Source organism: Pezoporus flaviventris, unplaced genomic scaffold (genome assembly GCF_033815535.1).
Source record: "Pezoporus flaviventris isolate CSIRO_AGI_PZ_B2104156 unplaced genomic scaffold, CSIRO_AGI_Pfla_v1 ptg000002l, whole genome shotgun sequence".
Taxonomy (NCBI): domain Eukaryota; kingdom Metazoa; phylum Chordata; class Aves; order Psittaciformes; family Psittacidae; genus Pezoporus; species Pezoporus flaviventris.
The window spans coordinates 72,271,240-72,291,873 of record NW_026892550.1 but is presented as its reverse complement, the minus strand read 5'-3'; the positions used below and the strand labels follow the sequence as shown (position 1 = coordinate 72,291,873).

Here is a 20,634-nt window from a genome sequence, read left to right as displayed (position 1 = left end):
AATTTGGACAAGACCAGACATAGGAAATCGTTGTTTTTACCCAGATGCATGAACTTCAGAAGACAAGTCATATAACTCAAGTAGTCAAACATTTAAGCAGTGTACACACTTCAGTTAGCCTCTGTGTAAATGTGTTTGTGTATCATAGACTGTCTTCTGTGCTTTCCGCAGGTTTTTATCTGCACTTGTGTCCTGGGTTCAGCAGTAGCAGTCATTTTTCTCCTTCTTGGTAGCTGGTGCAGTGCAGTGTTTTGACTTTCGGCCTGGGAACAGAGCTGATAGCGATGTTTTGGTTTGGCCAAGGACTTTGTGAGTCTCATGCTCTGCCAGGGAGGAGGGGAAGCCAGGAGGAAGCAGAGACAGGACACCTGACCCGACACTGACCAAAGAGGTATTCCATACCACAGCACGTCATGCCCAGGATGTAACTGGGAGTTAGCCGGAAGGGCTGGGGGACTGCAGGGTTGGAGGAGGTATCGGTCGGTGCTTGGTCGGGCTGAGGGGGGGCAAGTTATCGGTCGGCTGGTGCTGAGATGTTGTATTCTCTTACCTTGTTATTTCCTTTATCATTATTATCCTTGGTGGTAGCAGTAGTGATTTGTGTTATACCTTAGTTACTAAACTGTTCTTATCTCAACCCCTGGGAGTTGCATTCTTTTTGATTCTCCTCTCTGTCCCTCCGGGAGCAGGGGGAGGGCAAGAAAGGGGGGGAAGTGAGCGAACGAGTTACCTGACTGGTTTTAAACCATGACAACTTGCAAAGGGAGGGCTATAGTTACAGCTGTGTTGCCTGAATAACCCTCTAGGCGCATGTGTAAAATGACCTTGTTCGTGTAGTTGGACAGTCTCTGAAGACATAATTCAACAGGAAAACCCCCACTGCGTTCGACTTCTGATCTGCAGAATTATTATATTGAGCCCTAAGTGCTGTTTAATTTGATTTGTTTTGTGTTTCCTAAGCTTTTTCATATATTAGGTATCTCTATGGGAAGAGAATCTTTGTTTACTGTAGCTTTGTTGGAGCCTACAAAAGGATGAATATATTAAACCTGTATGAGAAGACCGCTAAGATAGTGATCTTGAAGTCTGTGGCCTGTTCTTCATTGTTGCTTCTTTTTTTAATCTTATGAGAGGTTGGATTACAGACTGTGATTTCACATCTCTCTGCAAAAACTTCTCAGATAATCTGCTGTCTTCTCACACTGGGAAAAATGGTGATAGCTGAGGTAAGAATATAGCTTTTGCTTTCAAACCCCTCCATCTTGGCTGTGCCCTTTCCTGAACGTGATAGTTTGTGTCCTTTTCACCTCTGGAAATTGCCCTGGGGTATTGTCAACCTTTTGTGTTGGAAGTGTGGTTAACTCTTGTGTGTCACTTGTGAAATGGAAATATAAGATTAAAATAATTGAGCTTTTCATCATGGTATTGTATGCCTTAGTGCCTACATAAGTGGGACACAGGAGTCGTTTAGAATTGGGAATTTATAATAAAACCAAGGGAAAACTAAATATTCAGCTTCTACAAAGTCAGTAGCACCATTTTCCTGTCAGTCACCTTCCTGGAGCATTGCTTATTCTCTAGCTTTTGTGTATTTGCTAGACATAACTGTGCTTTTGGCTGTATAGCTTGATGATGACAAAAATTGAATATTTGAATAATGTTTAAAAAATGAATTTTGGCATTGGATGAGAATTTGGGTGGCAAGTCCCGAGAACAAGTATTTTGAATGACTGATCTCCCCCACAAGTGAAGAAACAAACAAAATGCTTGGCTGGAAGAGCCTTGAAACCAAACTTGATGGTATCAGCTATTCAGCTTCATGTTTTGAGTGCTGTTGTCTATTTGTTCTATTTACCACGCATGTTAGGACATTGTTAGTGGTTGTTACGTAAATGTATCCAGCGGATAAACTTCATTTAACTGAAGATACTTCCAGTAAGAATCTTGTTTTCTTGGAAGTGCCTGTCTGGCTGGTTCTTATAGTCTGGCTTTTCAATGGCTCATGGGGTAAGTGAAAACAATTTTTGAGAAATACACCTGAGCTGTAGGCTATGCCTTCATAAGTGCTTCCCCTTTTTCAGACAGGGAATGAGCAAGGAATCTGATGAAAGCATATTCGTATTGAAATTCTTGATATTGTGGAAGATTAAATATCAAATCTCTGAAAGAGAATTAGTATCAACTAGTAGGAATTGCTGAGAGAATAGAGCATATATGTAAGTCTTGACCTTAGTCTAATGGGAATCAATGGGAACAAGAGTCTCTAGGCCTACTTAGTGTGGGAAACAGTTTGCTTGACGTTTTCTTTTTATGAGACACCTAAGAATTAATTTCATTAATCCCATACAGATTCTCTCAAGACCTGAGAGGTGAATTTTTGTTGTGAGTTTAATGGAATTCAAGTAATTGAGGCAGCTCCTTAAGCAGTTCCAGTGGCTGCAAAACTGTATGTCTTCCTCTCATTTCCTTTTAATGCTTTAGCAGTGTCTGTTGGGGCATAGCCTTCCAAATCATGCCAGACCAAGATGCTGATGTATTCAGAGAGCCCTGTTTGTCAAAAAGGTTGTTCTTTCCAACAAATATTAAACCAAACCAAACTGATATTTGTCAGCATCAGCATAGAAAGCCAAGATTTGAAGATTAGGGATTTAGACAATGTCATAATGGTTACATTTTGCAGTAAGAATCTATTCTCATTTGGAAGGTAGCACCTTTTGCCATGCTGCTGTCATGGTCGCGCAGGTGACAAGTCTGCTGTACCTGTAAAAGCACCCAAACTCTCCTCCTGTCTTCTCCCTTTTTGGTGCTGCCATAAGGAGGAGGGGGACTTGGGAATGTAGAAAGCATATAATGATAAATGACCTCCTAAATGAAGCTCCTGACAGTATAGGCTGTTAACTTGTTCACCAATATAAGATAGAAAACTAGGACTTGAAGTGCTTTGAGAACTGTTTTGGTGGTACTTGTCACGTATCTTGTACAAGTCTGAAAAGTATGAAATTTTTCTTTATAATAAAAAGAGCCTGGTAAACATCTTTTTTTTTCCCTGAAATTAATGTTTTCTAGCTTTTCTTTGCCCAACCATGTGTGTTAAGAGATTACTTGTAAGTGTTGATGAAGGCTATACTCTTTACAGAGGGAGCCATCTGTAAAAACTGCATTTAACTTAGTTGCAAAAACAAGAGATTACAACTTTTGTACAGGGAAGCTGGGGAAAGCCCTTTTTTAATGGGAATTGAAAGAATCATGGAGGGGAGAGAGGAGAAAAACAAAACTGATAGTGGGAAAGAAGAAGAATTTTTTAATGGGAATTGAAAGAATCATGGAGGGGAGAGAGGAGAAAAACAAAACTAATAGTGGGAAAGAAGAAGAGGCAAGGCAAAAGAAGGCATCAAAGAGGCTGGAAATGAAAGTAGAACACTTCCAACTTTGTCCAACAGTGTGCAAATTGCAGCCCAAAGTAACTTTCTCATACATGAAAGCACAAACATTTAAAATAGGCTGTTCTTTGATAAAATACCTATATGGAAGTGACAGTTTGATAATGAACCAATATATGAAAATCAAGGTGGCTGATTTCCTTGAATTATTTTTCTCTGGTGGAGAGCATATCATCCCTGGATGAGTTGCAGAATGAAAATGTTGGAGAGAAAGGAATCAACTGTAATTTGCCTGCAGGTTGTGGTCGTGGTATCTGTGAAGTAGCAGGGTATGGGCTCTTTTTGCTGAGATGGCAAGGTTAGCATCCTTGTAGCACATGTGATTCCCAGGGTGGTCTCCTGCCATCAAATGGCACAGTAAATAGCTTCTCAATGTTGTGTCTCCTCAAGTATTATGTCAGAGTAGAAAAATTTAAGATCTGTGTTTTTCATTCAGTCTTTAAGGTCTGTCCTCCCAATATATACTGAGCATGAAACTTGCAAATTTTGGGGGAAAAAAGCATCAGTATTAGGTTTAGTGGGAAATCTTTATCTTAAGCCTGTCCCAGTATACCTCCAAATGCCAATTAGAGAGGAAGTCAGACTGGGGAGGAAGTCATTACTTGCTAGCACTTATTCATTTCCTTAATGTAAATCACATGTTTTCAATCTTTGCTGTTCCTTAATATAGACTTTCTGGCTGGGAATACAAAAGTAAAATAGGTCAAATGTGTGAAATGTTTGCTGATACAGAAAGCATTTTCCCAGGGGTAGGCAAAGCTGCCTCTGTTTGACTACTTGCCCTTCCTGCCAGCCTCCTGCTTTAATGAACTTTGAATCTATTCAACACAGGCACAATGCTTTACCTTCAAGTTGGTGTAAATCTTCACTTATGGTGATAGTCTTGCTGCACCTTTAAGAAACACTTGAATGAGTTTGCTCCTGCAGTGCACTGTGTGCCTTCTCACTGCTTCGTTTCAGTCCCCCAAACAATTAGAGCCCAACAGTGAGCGTGGTGGAGAGGAGAGAAATCTGAGATTTATTGTGGAGTCTGAGTTTCTGTCTTCCCAAACCAGGAGTTTTCTTTTTAGTGGTATTCAGCAAATTCCCTTTCTCACAGGAACTGTGCCAGAAGATGGCATTGCTGTTCGCAGAGCACTCATCTCCATTGCAACAAGTCATTAGAGGAGTGGAAAAATTTCAGCTTCAAAGTCCTTTAGACTGAGTCAGGCTGAGAGGAAACGAGTTTGCCTTCATATCACTCATCAAGGATGGTTCCATTAAAATATATAATGTGCTGAGGAGGGGCTTTTTTTTTTTTTTTAATCTGTTGCTGTTTAACAAAAAGCTTGTGTTTAAAAGTACAGATTAATCTGAGGCTGAGGGGGTGCATCTCAATGCTGAGAACATTTTTGTTTTTCAACCAGAAATAGAAGACACTATAAAATCCTCCCCTTGTTTATACCACCTCCTGCCAGCATCTCACTCTTTAGCTTCAGGATCTGCTCATTTTCCTCAAAACACTTTTTCCTAGCCATTACTTAGGTGCAGAGGGAAAGGTATTCTCAATAAATTCTGGCAGTTTGATTTTGCTTTGGTTTATGTGCAAGGGCAAGTAGCACTTGGCATGCTCCACAGGCTTCTGCGGCAAGTTTAGTCCCAAAAGATAGTGAGCAGCCCTTTGGGGTAGGTGAAAACCTGAGAACAAGTTGAACTTAATTAGCAGAAAAGTGATTTTTCCACCTTTTTACTCTATAGCAGATTCTGCTATCTCAGGGAGAGAGCACTGTAGCTCTAATTTCCGTAGACTGCAAGGTGACTTGATGTGATAAGACTATAGTTTTTCTTGGGAAAAAAAAAAAAAAGTAAAATTTGAGTATTGTTGAGTATTATAGAGTAGATGGAGTCTGTGTGGATTTGTGTGTTTGTATGTAAGGATTACAGCATGGTCACCTCCAAGTATGTTAATGGAAGCTATCTGCCGTGGTTCTGGTTTCCAGGGGAATTGTTAGGTTGGTTTGAAAGCTTCCTGTTCCTGGCTTTGGAAGAGTCTTTTGGTTGGCTCATGCTGATGGCTGAACTGAGGAACCACCTCCTTCAATTATGTCCCAAACACTAAGCAGACATGCACAGAAATTTAATTAGGAGGACTTAATGCTGTAAATTAACAAATGGCAGAGAATTTCATTTTGTTTATGCTATAAATGAAGTTAGACTTTCTTACCAGTGAGGCTTTGAGGGCAAGGAAAAGGAAAGTGAACAACAGGTGACGAAAAATGGAAAGAGTGTAGAACAATTCTTTCCAAGCAAAAAGTGAGTACCTAGCATCCTAGCAAATTAACATAAGTTGTTAATTTGGCTTCATTTTGTTGATTCTCATCCCTTCAAGCCTGCCAGGTTTTGGAAGATATGTAAGTGACATGCTTTTATTTTTTTGCTTTTCCCTCTGGTGAAGGTGACTCTTCATTTGGGATTTGGTTTGGAGTTAGTGATGAATAGGTTAGGTAGGGAGGGACAGAGCTGCCATCAAGAAACAGATTTTTATGAGTGGGTCAGGACCCAAATGAGTGGGCAGATGTTATCTTGATCTTTCTACAGGTGGAGACTCCCCTGGGAAGAGTATGTATCTGCTGCCCATATAAAACTTGTGATGTATCCCTTAAGCTGTTGCTGTTATCTTCATGAAGTAACCCTCAGGAAGAATGGAACTTAAAAACCCAAACCAACAAACTTGACTCTGAAATACCACCATACCCAAGGCTCTGATGTACAGTCATTCAAAGCTGCTATTTGGCCACGGGTGAGTGCTTCTGGTGGTCAGTGGCTTGCTCTGCCAGGAAGATGAAAGCTATCTCTCATTCAGTGGTTTGGGAGATAGCACAGGAAGGGTTCCTGTCAGAGATGGCCTTTAGTAACTTATTGCTGAAGGAATATTGCTGCAGAGAAATATTTTCTTTATTTTAGTAGTCTGTTATTATGCAGAAGAAAACTCTTATGGTGAGACCCTAGAAGCATTCTCTGGTAGGAGGAAACCCTTCTGCTGGTTGATGACAGGTTGTTTTGGCCACTTGTTTTTGTTTGTTATGTTGTAAAGTAAGAAAGGCTTTAACTCCATGACTGGAAAAAACATTCTAAAGCTCAGTGGATGTGAGAGTTCTCCTTGAAATGCACCTTTGGGCAGTAATCTGTTGGTTTGGAGGTTTTAACTTGTTACTGAGCTGAGTCACAAGTTTTCAGCCTCAAAAGCACATCCTCTGGCAGGAGCTCAATGGGATGTTCCGTTCTGCCCATGGTGAAGCAGGGCAGGCTGAGGAAGCCTGGACTGCTCAAATATCAGTAAATGAAGTGTGGGAGAGCAGCATTAACTAGTGAAATGCCTTGCTTTCCTCCCCACCCCCAGAGAGGAGAGTTTCATAACAAAGCTGCTTTGACACCCAGTGGAGCCCACTAAGAATAACTGAAATGTTGTTGCTTTCCCCATCCTTTTCAGAGCCCTAGTATATGTGTCCAGATACGCATTTACTTATAAAAAGACCAAACAATCTAAATGGCTATGCTGGACCTGAGCCAGTGTTCCTTTTACACTTGGAATTTGCTCCTGTTTAATTCTGAAAGGGGTTAGATTTGAAAGGGGTGCAGCATTATGCTGAACTCTCTATGTACTTAGAGCTTAAAAGCATTATTGATTTAATTTGCATCTGGAAAATGAGTTGAAGAGGAATAGGGGAAAGACAAATGAATGTTTCATGCTGTATGTTTCAATGCAGCAATTTCCTAGCTTGTTTGATTCCTGGCTCCCTTTGTATTATACTTGGTGCAGGTTTTGTGCTGCAGGATTCAAAATACTCGGCCTCAGCAGGCTGCATGAAGAATACTGCCACTTGCTTTGGTCTTGGAATGAAGTTGTAGATCACTTCAGTCATCTTATATCAGTGGTACTGGAGCATAACTCAGTTTAGCAGGTAAGTACAGAAAGAGATCTGTTTATTAAAAAAATCCAGCATAACCATCTTCATTTATGATTTTAATGGAAACAGTATTGAGAACTGTTAAATTTTTTTTCATAATCAGTTCCAGACAGCACTGGCCAGAGCTAATGTGTACAGCAACATAGAATAGGTTCTTTCTATTTTTGCATTTCTTTGGACTTCTTGTTTTCTTTAACCCTTGCTCCAAAATTTTCTGGTTTTAATAGCATGTCAAAACCTGTTTTCTGTCACTTCTTGATGTGTGGGTTAATGTTTTCTGACCAAAATTATCAAGCCTTATGTGGCTGAAACAATTCAAGCTTCAAGATCCTTGCGCTTACACTACAAGATTTTGTATGACAGCTTTTTTCCTTGGTTAGAAAACTGCACAGCTGGGGAAAATAGTAGCCTTCCCTGTTAGATCCTACTGTTGCATGAGGAAACCCTGAAATTGTAAGAGCAACCAGCTTTGTCCATTCTATGGTGAAGTTACGGTACGTTGGAATAAGCATGAGAGGTGTTAACTGTCATCTTTGAACCTCACCGTAAATGATGGTATTTTCAGAAAACCCTTTAGAATGTAAACCCTAGTGTTGCTGGCCTAGAATATTTCCTTCTCTTTCCCAGTGACTGCTTTGCTGACCTGCTCTGTTCTCCACTGCAGTGATGTTCTGCCAAGTTATTTTGCGCTCAAAAAGGAGGCTTGCGTCTGTGCTTATAGTATGAAGGATGGGACAGAGTAGCAAATTTATGTTAAAAATCCTCTTGACTGCTCTCTCTGTGGGTGTGAGCATGTGGCCTTCTGAACTGGTAGGAAACCCAGCTATTTATTTAATTGACCTAGTTAGGACATGAACTGAAGTTGATCTAAATTGTTGTGATGAAATTAGCTTCTGATTTCCTGTATTAAACTTATTGCTTAAGGCTTTTAAAGTTAACTGGGAAAAAACTTCCAAAGTAACAGGCAGCATGTCATGGAAGGTTAAAAAATATTGCTCCTTTAATGAGACATTTATACCAGCGCTGCTTGCTGTCTGTCTGCCCTATCACATGATGAGCCTTTCCTTCTAGTTCTCCCAGCCTTTCCTTTCCTTTTTTTTTGCCTTTGGATGCTACTTACAGTACTGGCTTAGATGTACTTTCTTATTCTGTGACTACAGCTCTATTAACATACTGATGCTTGAGGTGCAAAGTTAGAGTAAGTCTAAGCCTGTACATTGAGTAGCATATAAAGACTTTGCGCATCTAGCATCCTTATTTTAGCAGAGCTGTAGTTAGAGAAGTGTATTATAAAGCAGCAGTAAAGCAGACTTGGATGTCTTTTTAAACAAAAGCAGCACTGTTTGTCAGCTGCTCTCCTAGCAAAACTGCTTTGAAGCAGCTGCTTTTCTCAGTTCTTCCCCTCTCCCAGCGCTAGCACTGCTACAGATGCCAGCAGCTCTTTAATACACATCTCCAGTCACGTTTTAGAGGTCAAGGTTGAGGTTAAGAGGTGGCGTGAGGTGGCTTTGACATCCTGGGAGAGGAAGAGAGGGAGGGAAGGAGGGAGGAGAAAAGGGAGGGAAGGAGGGAGGAGGAAAGGGAGGGCTTCTCTTAGCGCTGGCTGGAGGCAGCGCGGTGTGAAGGGAGGCATTCCAAAGAGCTTTGCCGAGAGAAGGGATACACGAGGGCGTAAGTTACTCGGGGTCCCTTCCCCTTGGAGCGCTTGTGGGGGTGTTCTCTTTGTTGGTATAGCTCTGGTGGGGCTTTATTTCTTCCCATTGGGATTTGTTGACCGTGACCCCAGAACTTACACTGTGTGAGAAATGGTTGAGATAAATAGCAGGGAGGGATAATAGGAACTTCCCCCCCACCGTAGAGTCAAGCAGTCTGCCTTCTGGCAAAGCAATAGGTGAGGGGGACGGGGTATTGGGTAGTAACCCCCTGTTAGAATAGCTAGATGTGGAGATGTCTTTTTCTGTGATGCCCTGTGTCGGTTTGGTGGATGCAGGTACTCTTGCTGCATCTTCAGAAGGTCTGCATGAAAGGGATGCTCGTCTCAGCGGTGCCAAACCCTGCATTTTAACAGTGCTTGGCTAAGAGCAATCATCATGCTGACTCGGGAGATGCAGAGTGAGACTTGCGAGTAATCCCTGTACCCGCAGTGAAGAGCCATCCAAAAGAATTTGTCTTGCAGGGTGATGGGAGGGGGTTGCTGGAGGAGACCGTTGAGGTCTCTGATTCCTCTGTTTAAATTAACAAGGGAAGCAAAATGTCCTCAGTTCCTGAGATTTTCTTTTTCCTTTCTTACCAAGGAGCCTGAATAATAGGTAAGCATGTTAAGTCCCGTGCTTCCTAATTTCCATCGGAATTTAAATAAGCAATGCTAGTTAGCTGATTTACAGGCTTAGGGCTTCATTGGCAGCGGCGTACGGATTCCGACAATGCAGAACCCAGGACTGGAGCAGTGAATAAAGCTCCTGGGTGTGTCGGCGTTCGAAATACAGATGGGTTTAGCTTTAGCTTTTACTTCCAGTTTCCTATTTGTACGGGGGCGGGGGGCGAGTAGGAGAGAAGGAATAAATCCATCTATTCCAATTTAGTCTCAGTTATTTTACTCTCTTTTTCTTTGTGGTAGAGCGTTGAAGAGGGCAAACACTTTCCAAGAAAATGCTTAAACTGTCATGAGTGAACTTACATGGAGTTTTGTCCAGGAAATGCTTCCGTAGCCCTTTGCTTCTCTCATTTTTCTGCAAAATAGGCTTGATCTTTGTGGAGGTGTTACTGGAAGTGAAGTGACATGTAGGAAGATGTGTTTATGAATCATGCTGCATTCTTTATTAAGAAGCCTTCCCTATTTCTGATGGCAGGAGGCAGAAGAATATATTAGTAAAGGAAAGCAAGAAAACGCATTAAAATAAGCTCTTTTGCCATTCTGTGTTCTGTACTACTTTGGGTTTGTATTGTGTGGCATTTGTATTTCCACAGCAATGTGCTTTCAAAAGGGCAGAGCCATGCAGGGGCTGGCACCTGATGGTTTACAGGGTTAAGCCAGTACTAGTCAGGTCAGCTCTGGAATGCTAGGGCTTGATCTGGAAGTTGCAAAGTGATAAAAAGCACTCCACTGAGCTGGACAGATTTTTGGATCGGCTCCCTTGCTCCTCATCTGAGTAATTAGTGACTCTGGATTCCAGCTGGGTGTCTTGGTAATGATTACTGAACTTGCTTCTAAGCATTTAAAAATAATAATAAAAAAATCTTACTTTTTTTTTTCCCTTCCTTTCTCTGAAACCCAGTAAAAGCAAAGTATGATTTTTATTGCAAATTTTGCTCATGGCTTTGCCAGGTGACTTCATTGGCCTGCAGCAATCTGCTTACCCTACTTAGCTGTGGGTAATTCAGTGGTCCAGATACAATCCTTGACTTGTCTTTTCAGTTGGTGTGTTAAGTTACACCGATATGGTCAATAAATTACCACTTCCAATGCTTCTTGGGTGTTCCTTCCAACTGTCACTAGACCCCTCCCAGGCCTGCCATGTTTGTAACTCTAAAGAAACAAGAAAAACCTCTTGTTGCTGAATGCTGGCCTCTCCCACCCAGTGATTTACTCTGGTGCTTATATGGCTGTATGGGTTCTGTAATGGGTTTAAACAGACCAAAAAGCAAAATCTTCAGTGATCTTCTTGTCTTGCTTTTTGGCAGCTTATATCAAGGGTGGCTTTGCTGTAACCTGTAGTCATATAGATGCAAGACTGGAGTCACCTTAATCCATTTCAGAAGCAGCAGGAGTGGATCCAGATTCTGACGCTTTCTGAATCACATTTTCATGAAGGTTTTGAATGTAAATCATGACAAGTCCATGACTGGAAAAGAAAAAGGAGACTGGAGGACCGTAATGTTTTTGGGGGATAAATACCAGCTAAAGATGACTAAATTTTTTATTAGTGGGTAGCTCTAGTCTCATGCTGTAAACTGTTCTGAAAGCTCTGTACTGGGTCTCTAACTGGTATCACTTAGGCATAGAGCATAAGTAGATATCTCATATAGTAAACAAAGCAGCAGATTTAAGTTAATGCTAACGTGTTTGTAGTCTGAGCCAAAAGCTTTTCAGTGTTATTGGATGGGCTGTTTGCCCAGTATATCTATGTGTCTAAAGGAGACAAAAGTTATGGATTGAGTCATTGTACAGATCAGCTCATCTGAAAGTCAGATTCTGCTGTTTGTTGCCATCAGTAATTTAGTCATATTTAGCACAGCTGAGAACGGATGGCATCAGGGCAGGAATATTGGGATGGGATTTCTGAGGTCCCAGGCGCCATTCCATGCATCACCACAGATTTCCTGTGTGACCTGGGGGAAGTCATTAGATGTTTTGGTAAACCACGGTTAGTGATACTTCTTTTTCACAAAGGTTAATGTTACAGCCATTTATGAGGGGACCACAGAAATGTAACATCAGACAAGGCATTTGAAGGGTGTATTCCACATACATAACTAGTTTAATAGATGCTTTGTAAACCCATCCTACAAATGTGCTTCATGCTATAATATGCTTACATGTAACTGTGCACAGCTAGAGGGGCTAAATTGTAATTTTGGCAATAAATCCTGAATATTGATTTGGGGCAACTGATGAACTGAGCCTTTGTTCATCATCAATCACTATCTGGTATTTGGAGAGCATTCCGGTTGTTAACTGTGACACTGAGTTTTGTTGTGTCTTAACACTGACAAGCTAACGCAGGCTCTGACAAGGACTTAAATATGTAATTCCTCTGTGTTGAGGATAATGGTATGCAAACGCCTCCTCCTGTGACTGCTGCTATTGCTATCTAAAGTTATAATTTATGCATTTAAGTCTTGGAAGTTGTAACTCCTGAAAGTTGTTTAGTCCCATTCATTGGGCATGCTTGACCAAGTGGAATGAGTTTGGTTATCTAGAACTGTATAAACTCTGATGTTCAAAGTAATATATATTTTATATATATCTTTATGTAATGATATGTATATATAATTAATAGTTGCATTTTAAGCTTCATAACCTCAGCCTTTCCTTAGAAGAATAAATTGACAGGACTGCATAGAACTATGGGACATCTGTCTGCTTGGAAGCAAAGTATTTGTTTTTCTGTAGAACAGCTTGCTCAAGGCTGGTGAATTACACAGAACAGAAAATTCTTAAACTCTGTGGAGCAACTTTTAGTTTAAAGTTAGGCCTCCTAAATGAGTCAAGGTGCACAGCAATTAGTCATAGACTTGAAGATAGTTTTTCTTATCTTTATATCTAACATCTTATTATAAATGGTATTAGAGTTTTATGTTCATACAAACTACTTCCAGTCATGTAAATATGATTCTGTTGTCTTTTTTTATATCCATTGGTTTTCAGTATGTATTCTCGCTTTTGTTCACAAGCTCAGCACTGTTAGCTGTGTGGCTACTGCAGAGGGAAACCTCATGTGGTTTGAGCTGGAGGTGGGATGAACATGGGACTGTCTACCCATATGAGTGTCGTGCTCTAGAAATACGATTCCAGCCCAGAGAGAGTCAAGCTGTGATGGCCTCCCTTGGCAGAGCTGACTCCTTGGTGTCTTCCCCTCCTGATGGGCATAAATTGTGTCTCTGTCTGCTTCCAGCTGAGTCTATCTATATCCATACCTGGAATGAGTTCATTTTTAGATGTTTTCTTTGAAAGAATATCAGTGACTCATGTATCTGGACCTCACTGTTTTCAGTTGGCTAGCTGTGCCATATTAGCTTCTCGGCACAACACCTGTTCCACTTCCAGAGACAACCTTTTGCCTTCCCACCCTCCAGCATCTCTCCTCTCTATTGCATCTTGAACCTTTGCAGTGAAACTAGAAACTAAGGCTGGCCACTTGGCTGCCTTCTTGTGTGACTTCATTGACCTTCATCTGGGCCCAGAGGTTAAGTTTCAGAGACATTCATATAATTTGTTTTGGTTTTAGCTTGCAGAAGTCTTTTCTTATAAAATGAGTGTTCTGAAAATGCTTTTTCTGTTATTTTTAAAAGTTCATTTCAGCTTATTTTGGAACATCGTCATCCTCTCCCACTACCCCCCCCCCTTCCCCCCCAAGAAAAGCCTTCACTTTACATTTTTTCCCAACTTTGCAATGTAGTTTGGACAAAAGAAGCAAATAAGTGTTTATATATATATATTTAAATATATATATATATATATGGACACACATATATATGCAACAGAAAATTTGTCTCACCATCTCTTAGGTCACTCTGAAAATTCATTTTGTAAGGGAGCGAATTTCTTAAAACAAGCTACATATATATATGTGACACTTAATTTTGAACATTTTCCACAAAATTTAGAAGTCTTAACCTTAGTTATCCCCATGACTATTGAATCTAAAACCATTTTAATGTGTTAAGAAAAGTGTAACATGATGATCCATGAACTATATTTTGACCTATGGTATGCTGTTTCAACACATGCTATTAAAAATAGTTGAGCTCTATTGTGAGTTTTATTTTCTAGCTCAGCACAGGCTGGAGGTTGTAGTAGTCCAAGTTCTGAAGCTTTATTGATGGCAGCATATTTTTTTTTTTAATTTGATTAAGAAACACCTTCAGTAGGTATCTTCCCATCTGCTATTTGAAGTTCTGGAAAGAGAACCTAAAGCTGTTGGTTCTTGTTTTTTTTCTGGGACAAGGTGTAGGTGAGATTTCAACACATGCAGATTACTTGAATCAGTTAGGGTTTATGATTTTAATCTACTTAGAGGGAAGCTACAAGATGAGCTGCAAAGGAATTCTGCATTTTGTGCCTCATATAGCAAATGCAGGTTTCAGGATGTTTTTGATGTTAAACATGAGACACCTATTTGTAGGAGCTCTGATTTCTGTTTATTTCTTGAACAGAAAGTTGGTGACTACTAGGAATAAGTATCAGTTATGAAATAGGTGGATTGGGTAAAGAGTTGGTTTGTAAGCAGAGAAATCCATGTTATGGTTTGAGCTGAAGTAAGCATGGCATTATGGGTTCTTCTCATTTCTTGGCCTTTTCAAAATAGGCAGTGACTTAAAATACTAATTACCTGAGTTAAAGAGCTCTGCTTTATGTACCTGTGCTCTGACCTGCAGAGCAGCTGGGCTGATGCCATACCACAGTGTGCTCTGTGGTTCTGATGATCAGAAAGACACAAAGGTACAGCTGGTCCAACAGCAGCTTCTGCCTCGTATCAGTGTTGGAATTCTCCTCACTGCATAAAACACAGCCACCACTGGATGTTCTACATGCCAGAGTAGCTTGTGTGCCTGCAAAGGGATATGTCACTTAGGATGCCTTCCATGGTTCTCCTCACCTTTTATAGACATTCTGCTTTGATTCAGAGAGGCAGCAGAAATCTTTATAAATACAATTCAATCCATTAATGAAAGTGCTTCTTGCCTTGTGACTTGCTTCAGTAAATCATCTTCAGTGGCTCCCTCCTTTGCTCTTGCATTGAGTGCTCACTGCTCCCAGGTGCTTGCGTGCTTGTTGGCTTCCTGCAGTTGGCACATTGTGCTCTTTGCTGTACACTGCTTAAGAAAATAAAGCATTTCACTTTTGTCTTTTTCCATTTGTAAAACGGATTTTGAATGATTGATTGAAAGGGATTGATGGAGTGCATACACTGATGAAACAAAATTATCATGTACTATGAAACAAATTATTGGTTTAATTTTGAGAAGAGGTTTTTTTTTTTTTTTTTGAATAAGCGGTGTTCACATGTGAGTGTTCCATAATAATATCAGGTAATGGTGTACAAGCACTTAAAAATGTTTCTATTTTTAGTCTTTGAAGTGACTTACGAATAATGTACAGCTGTGGCTACTGGAATTCCTGTGGCATGGTGTGTGCCACCAAAGGAGATGGCTAAGTTTGTCCAAGTGATATGAAAATATTCTGTCTCTTCTACTGTGATTTCTACACAGCTCTGTGCCTTGAGGGACTATACTGAGTGATCCCCTCCTAAATTATCCCCGAGTCTCCCTGCTCTCAGCCTGGTGTGCTGTGGGTACCAGGGCTGAGGGGTGTCAGCAGTGAAGGAGTGCAATGCAGGAATGACTTTCAAGATCTTCCTCCCATCCCTTGCCTCTTTTTGTCATTCGAAGACAATGGCGGTTGAATAGGAAATAAAAATGTTTTTGAATATATTTAACCTGCTGTTTGTGGGTTTTTCCCGTTTATTTGGGTTTTAGTGCCCAAAGTGTGTGACCTTTACTGGTGCCCAGGTTAAGTTGTAGATTCACTTAGACCTGACGCAGGAAAGCATGAATTTCAAGTATAGCATACACACATAGGCACACCAGCTTGAGCTGGATTTTAGCTTTTAAGGATCTGATTCTTAAGACTTTCTGGATCTGATTCTTTATTACCTGGATTTAGACAATTAGTAATGTTGTTAATTGCCAGTTTCTAAGAGTTGTGTGAAATGTTTGGTTCTCTGAAAAGATTTCAGCATTGTCCAAGCATTATCCTGTGAATTCTTACGAATGGGGGTAAAACCCACCAAAATATTTGTTATGTTGTGACTTTTCCCCACTTCTTGTGTATGACTTTACAGTCATAGGTGCATCTTATACTTGCTTAATTGCTAATAGTTTTTAACTTGTATTTGGTGCTTGAATGACTGTAGATCAAATTACTGCAATCATGTTACTGAAACCGCTTGAATAAAACCTGTTGCATCACCAACTAACGCAAGCTATTATTTTGGCTGTAAAAAAAGAGGCTAAAACAGTGAAGAGATGATATTTATTTGAGGCCCTTCTGTCTGAAAGAAGAGAAATATATGTGGAATTGGTGCAGGAGTTTCCAGGGCATTAGATTAGTGGCTGCAGCACCCATCTGCTGTGACGGTACTCCGAACATGTTAGACTAAATGCATTTTCTTGAAAATCTACCATTTTCAGTAGCTGTCTGGATTCAAAAGGAAGATTACAAAGTCCAGGATAATCTAGACTTGATGAAAGGCAGGGAAAAATATCTCAGCCATGGTTTTCCTGACCTCCATTTATTTTATGGAAGCAAAACTTGATTAAGTCTGTGTGTAGTTGCTGTCTCAAGGGTTTTAGTATCTGCTCAGTCTTCTGCTTGTCATACTTGTTCTATACCTTCATTGCTGCAGCCTAAGCAAAAGGAAGAATGGCTGCAAATGTTCAGGCTATGTGGTGCATACCCATCAAAGACTTATTTTTTTCCATTATGTGATGAGCAGCCTCTGGCAGCATATGGGTTTCACTGTTCTTTCCAGTTGGCTAAAGCTGGAGTTTTGTTTTTAGAGGGCTTTATCACAGCAGAAGGGGAAAAATACATTTTGACAATTTAATTTGAATATCCTATGGGGAAAAAAGATGACATAGAAACTTAAAACTAACTTCAGAATTATATACTTGTAAGCTGGCTAGATCGTAAGTGCCTTGCATTCTTTTGCTACTTGTACAATGGTAAGCAGAGAGAGGGAATGGATAACAAACCTGTTCTGTGATAACTCAGCACTAAGTAATAACAAGATAAAGTAAACCCAAGTTTGGAAACCTTGAAGTTATGAGCACTAACCTAAGCTTGATGGCAAAGGCAAGTGCTTGGGAGTGTATTTACTGTTATCCCTTAAGGAGTTAAACTACATTGTCTCCACCTATTTCTCAATACTGAGAAATATATTTACATGTGTGTCTATTTATATATGTGTATATACACATGTATTTATATATAAAAATATTTTGTGTGTATATATATATATATTTGGAGCTGTGAGATGCTAAGATAATGCATTTTTTTCTTCTCTCCCTTTTTTGTTTATATCCTGTTTGTAAAGTCTGCCAACAGACTTTATGTACAACACAGTTGATTATTGCTGTAAAGGGAATATTGTCAAATGGATCTGGAATTGCCTTTCTCTTACACCATCAGAAGTGTTCATGTCTACTACTCTCATGACCTACTTTTTGAGACTCATTGCAGTATTTTATGTAACCTGTACAATCTGTGAGATGTATCCAAATATAACTTGTATTATGTAGAAAGTTACTCAATATTTATAAGAAATACACTTGTATTAAAAAATAACATTACTGTGGCAACTTCCCATTTTGAAGAAATGAAGGAAAGAGATGATGAATGTAAAATGGAGTGATATAACAGCATCAGTCCATCTTCCGAGACTGTGTTATGGTGCGAGTAATACATGTGAATCAGTGCACTATCTTCTTTGTCACCTTGGCTTATCTTCTTATTATTGCTACCTGCCTACTCTGCAGGAGCATTTGATGTTGATGTTAGGATGGCTTCTAAACGTAGTGAAGTGAAGCTCATCTCAGCTGGTTTATGACTAGAAGGGACTTTAAATATATGGAAGGCTTTATTTCATTCAATATTCTTTGATGTATGAGAAGGATATTCAGAATTTTGAGGTTTTTGTGAAATAATCTGACCTTTGCAGTATAAATTAATGTATAGATATGCTCCAAACTATTTGGAGTATAACTGTTCAAGATATATCAGAAGATTGTGGCCACTTGGGAAGAGAATACTCAAATGAAACCTCAAAGAATTTGGAATATATTACAGTTCAGGTCTTTGGGGAAAAGAGCAAAGGCCTATTGGAAAATGATTTTAAATTATTTATGCTGAAAATGAAGATTACTTCTGTAAAAACTGAATCTCATATTCAAATTAAATTGCTATCTGGATTTGGTCATTCCATGGACTTGATGTCTAATGCAAGCAGTACCAAGTAGAAGGGAAGTGAAATAGTCAAAAAGTTTTTTTTTGCTTTCTTTCACTTTAGTTGATACTAGTTAACAAAACAAAAAAGGGCAAAACAGTGTAACACAGTATTGGTCCTTATGTGTGATCAACAGCATTTGCTTTTGCTGATTCAGTTACTGGCAAATACAGTGATTCCTTAGGATTTCATAGCATTTATTTATCTATATTTGAGATCCACGTTAATGTAGTTCTAACAGACATGTTGATGATTACCGCTATGGCACAATGTATTCATATTCAAGCGTGCTGGTTTTAACCATGCTTTTCATTTTTGGAAAAGTTCCTTTTTTTCCATGTTTATTTTCTGTCCCTTGCGCTTGGGTGCTTTTTATTTGGTTTTTTGATCCATTTTGTGCTGACAAAGTATGAGAATATCCTTAAATATAAGAGAATCTTTAGCCTTCCTTGAGAGCAAAGACGATGCAAGCCATCTGTATTCTGAATTAGTTAAAACATTTCAGCTACTGCTTACATAGTTTTCACTGAAGCAAGGAAATAACTAAGAGATTCCAAACTTCAGGGTTTCCTAAAACTTGATGCAAAGCTTTTGTCACTGTTCAACAAAGCCATAACAGGGGAAAGGTGGTTTGACATTTTTATTTCTGAGCCGGTCATGCTTAAACTCATCAAACTGGTCTATTCTATAGTCTCTGTTGTGATTTACTATCTTTAAGGTAGGTTGACAAGATCTGCTTTAAACTATGAGCCATAGGAGATGAAGTATCAAGAATGGAACTTAAATTGAATAAAAAAAATCCTAATGGCCCTGTCCTGATTAAGAAAGACTGATAACATTAGTATGCTGGCTCCCAAAGCTTTGTGAGAAGGGGCAATATTTTCAAGGCATTTTGAACATCAGCAGTTGAGTTTATAAACATACAAAGCTCCTGTTAGAACTTGAACTGGCTTTTCTGGGCTATTTAGGCTTTCTAGTTGACTGTTAGAATCTATAGCATGTAAAGTCTTCGAACATGGCTTTAAGTAGCTACAACTATAATAACGTCATATATGTGGGCCTTGTGAAATAACTTTAATACTTTCCAGGAACAAGTAATCACAGGTTAAGTGATAACCTTGATGTTTCAGAAATGTAGACCAGCATTTGATTTTTTGAAATAAAAATGTGTTGGATCCTTAATAATACCTACTATTTTAATTTAACTTTTTTAAGATTGTGTTCTCTGTCTCTCCATATACCTGCTGCTAACAAATATAAATACTTAGAACCCTCTATGACAATATGAAAGATTGTTTTAAATGAAGTATTTGAAGATTTGGATTTTCTCAAGGTCCAGGGCTATTTATATGTAAAGAAACAATACTGGCTAAACAAAGTGTTTTAACATCAGGGAAAAAACTTGCACCTGCCTTACCTGACTGTCTCAGCCATTTATGGACCCAACTTCCTTGAATCATTATTACTCTGTTGCATCTCAGCAGCTTCAAAAGACCTTTAAAAATATATAGATATGGGGGCGAGGGCTAAGAAAGATCTTCCTGTCTGAACTTATCAGACCAAATATGCAGTTAAGAAATTTGACTGTGATTTGCTTTATCTAGATTGGACATCTTCTGTTCTGCAGAGGAAAGATGTTAAAAAGGAAGGGGAAACAGTAGTTAAGTGTTGTAGTTTATGCAAAAGTGAGATAGTTGATTTTAAATTTTATTGTGCTCATGGGTTTATAAAGCTTCATTGCAAAAGTTAAAATACTATATGAGGAAGGTCCTTTTTCTGTGGGCAGAAAACAAAGGACAATTGTTGCTTCTTAAAAAAACAAACCAAAACTCAGTTCTGCTTTGAGAAGCCTTTCCACTGCATATCAGAGCTAATGTTGTTCATTTATTACTCTGAAATTACAACTCTCAAACTGGTAAAATCTTTCTTAGAATAATGAAGTATTTAAAATTGCATAAGAGATCCAGAAATGCAATTTCTCTTAATTTGAATGGGAGCTGTGTGGCCTCCATAATCACTTAAGTAGCTTTGAAAAACCTTATTTCTAATGTATTATTTCTCTGCAGTAGTCAATGTTTATAGTATGCTTTGTACAAGATAAAAAAAACTCCTTTACATTGTACTGGGAGCATATGAGAGAGTGTAAAACTGCCATTTTGTATGTTACAACAGAAGGGTTGTCAAAAAGGATCTTATTCTTTAAAATGATCATGAAATGTCTAAAAATGTCCATGAATATTTAAAGGTGATGTGACTTTTTCACACATTTTAAGAAGTATGAAATAATTAAATGGTTGTAAGAACAAGACTATTGTCAATACAGTTGTACTAATGTCTCTTAAATTTGATTAGATTTTTGGCAAAAATGCATGGTGATTTCTTAAACCCTCAATTTCTGTAACCTGGGATTAGAACAGTAGTATGAGATGACCCAGAGATGCTAATCTCCTTGGTAGCATGAAAATTCCTTTTTGGGTCCATGACTGGTTGAGCATTAACCAATGTGCATAATATCAGGGC

At 39.2% G+C, this 20,634-nt stretch overlaps 1 protein-coding gene across 2 annotated transcripts in view; it reads left to right on the top strand.

Moving 5' to 3' along the window:
• The window catches only part of ANK2 (ankyrin 2), a 359,385-nt gene that overhangs the window by 14,870 nt on the left and 323,881 nt on the right, over positions 1-20,634 (top strand). Inside the window, exon 1 of one of the 2 annotated variants that reach the window (XM_061443156.1) lies at positions 8,965-9,058. The exons of the other annotated variant lie outside the window; for it this stretch is intronic. The gene's annotated coding sequence lies outside the window, so the exon portion shown is untranslated. Of the gene's footprint in view, positions 1-8,964; positions 9,059-20,634 lie in introns of those variants that run through there. 2 annotated transcript variants of the gene reach the window in all.